Source organism: Loa loa, assembly GCF_000183805.2.
Source record: "Loa loa unplaced genomic scaffold supercont3.328, whole genome shotgun sequence".
In the NCBI taxonomy this organism is placed as follows: domain Eukaryota; kingdom Metazoa; phylum Nematoda; class Chromadorea; order Rhabditida; family Onchocercidae; genus Loa; species Loa loa.
The window spans coordinates 12249-15320 of NW_018108508.1; the positions used below are offsets into that span (position 1 = coordinate 12249).

The 3072-nt window shown below is 25.3% G+C and overlaps 1 non-coding gene across 1 annotated transcript; it reads right to left on the minus strand.

Annotated features, from left to right (window-relative positions):
- Window positions 1-1687: 1687 nt before the first annotated feature.
- Window positions 1688-1760, minus strand: LOAG_20083. The gene has a single exon. It is a non-coding gene; the product is annotated as a tRNA-Lys (tRNA).
- Window positions 1761-3072: the final 1312 nt, after the last annotated feature.

Genomic DNA, 3072 nt, shown 5'->3' on the forward strand with positions numbered 1-3072 from the left:
AAGGTTATAATGCAAACATTACAGATGTGAATGTATTGTTTTAGCCTGTCAAGAAGATTTTTTGAAATGAAGCATAACTTGTATGGAATTGTCCCCATCATATACTCTTAAAGTTTAACAGTTAAGGCTTAGCTAGCTATGGATGGTGACAGTGTAATGGACAAGATACATAGGTCGAGTTCCATCTGTTCGGGTTTAGAGTTAGAGTTGTCTTGTCTTTTTCCTTAAGATGATTGTCATGGGATTAGTGAGCAACATCCTGACCATAAACATATGTTACTTGACCCTTAAGTTGACATCTATTTGATATGAGAGTTTCATATCGGAACTATAAATCATCAGCATAGCTCGCAACTTTATTAGATAGGGAATAACATAACATACATCAATATCATATATATATTAAAACATCGAAAAAAAAAAGTGATGAAAAATTGCATATTTATTATAAATAGTTTTATGAAAAAAGTTATAAAAATAAAAAAAAAGTAGTTTGAGTAGTTTACATACTACTCAAATTAATTATGAAATTTATGTAAATTTAAATTTAATCGATGATTCATAACTATTCGTAATATATGCATTTATTTATATTGCAAAAAGAAATAAGCTAAATTTGTCCTATCCTATTTATCGTGATAAATAATCGGAACAGAATTTGAATGAATTTTCTAGATTTTTTCTTCTTTTTTTTTTTATCAGATAGAGAGAAAAAAAATTCCAAAAACTAATGTTGTAAAAATATTGCTTTCAAAAAAAAAAAAAAACAAAAAATTTTGGAATAATAAAGATAGAAATTTTATCAAAAAATGCTACAAAAAATTTGAAACTTTCATATTTAATAAATTTGTAAAATTTTTTTTTAATTCAAAAAATTTGATATATTTTTATGAAAAGAAAATCCTAAATAGATATTACATATATTTTACTTCAATTCTTTTGGTAAAATAAAATATTTATGTAAATTGTTTTCTCAAACCCTTTTATATTACAGTTTTCTTTTTTTTTTTTTTTTTAAATTTTGCATATTTCGAAATTAAAAGAATATTTTAGCATTATATCATTGATCGTTGTTGGTTAATGCTTCTTATCACTGATATTATCAGATGCATAACTCACTGTTAAAAATTTCGTTATCAGTAAGAAGCAAAAATCGAAAGAAAAACTGGTGTGAGATAAAAAAAATTGAAAAGCTGATATGACTCATAAAAATCATTATTTACTTTCTGAACTGATTTAAACACATTTAAATCAAACTTTTCTTCATAATTTAATTTATTAAAACCATACAAATCTATTTAGCTAACAAATCGATTATCATTCATTTTTAATCTTTAAGTCTCAATTTTGGTGTAATTTGATTTATAAATTTAAAAATTATTGTAATTTAAGTAATTGACTTTATTAAATATTTGTTGATTCAAATTATTTATTTTGTTAAGTATTTGTTAAATAATATTTTTGTCCTTTTGCATTATTTATCAAATTATCATTGAGCCTAACGTTTAGCATTCATTTTAATCAAATTTTCTCATCTTCGTTTTATTGTTGAGGATAAATTAACAAAACTAAATGATATGATAATGAGAAGATAACGACTGGTAATAATGATAGTAATACGAATAATCGATCGTCATTGATCATGGAAATCTCCTAAATTATGAAGGGGAAGAAAGAAAAACGTTGGCGCCCTCTGTGGGACTCGAACCCACGACCCTCAGATTAAAAGTCTGATGCTCTACCAACTGAGCTAAGAAGGCCCTGCGGGTGTTTTCGAATTTTCGAATTAGGAAACTTTTCCAAAATGTGTCAGTACTTTTTTTAAACAATAATTTAAAAATGTTTTTGTACTTTTTCTACACGTTTTGCACGTAACACGTTTTCGTTAAAACTTTTTTTTCTTTCTACATGTTACAGATTTTTTTTTAAAAAATATTTGATATTTCAATTATTTGTGCTTCTTTTTTTTGGAGATATTAAATTTAAATTTATGTTTTATTCTATCAATTTATTTTAATTATATTTCAACTTTTAAATTTTTAATTTATTAATTCACAAAGTAAGATACATATTTAAATAAAGAAGAGAAGGGTTTTTTGATAAATGAAAAGAATGTAATGAACAGGTGGAAAACAACTGTTCACTCATAAACAATTCTCATCCATCTATCTGACCATATCTATCCATCTATTCATCTATTCATCGATCCATCGATCAATGAAGCAAAGAGCAATGCCAATATTTTCATTTCCCTGTTGTAATATTATTAGCAAGAGTGGAAGGAGGGAACTATGAAGTATTTAAATACAGCGGATCGATTTTTATTTTGTTTTCTTGAATTAATCCTTTTAGCATAGCATTCATTTATTTAAATCTTTCAATAAAAGATAATCTAAAGAATTAATTACCTAATTAACATTAAATTATCTAATATTATCAAAAAGCAATTTATTGATCGAATAATTCCCTATTCCACTTTCATATTTAACCGTTCTATACATTTGCAATAAAACATAATGATTTATTTCCTCTAATTTCTTCGTGTATTTGTAATTTTCAAAATTTATTCTACTATATATTATATTAGCTATTATTTGTATGCAAAAATTGTTTCATTTTAAATTTGCATTTCAGTAATTAAATTTTGGTTGCAATTTCTTAAGCGGTAAATAAAATTCAATCTTCATTTTTAAATATTCGTGGATTATCCAAAATGCTATACCTACGAACTTATTTTATTCTCCTCTCTACCATCCTTATTGTTTTCTTTGCTAATCTGTCATTAACAAGTGACATTTCTGGTAAGTTCCATTCACATAATGTAAAATTACGAAAAGAATTAATTGCAGCTGCTACGATTATTTCTTGTAGTAGTAGTAGTAGTAGTAGTAGTTGTTGTTGTTGTTCATGTTGTTCTTGTTGTTGTTGCTGTTGTTGTTGTTCTTTTTGTTGTTGTTGTTGTTGTTGTTGTTGTTATTGTTGTTGTTATTGTTATTGTTATTGTTGTTGTTATTGTTGTTGTTCTTGTTGTTGTTGATGTTGCTGTTGTTGTTGTTGTTGTTGATGTTGTTG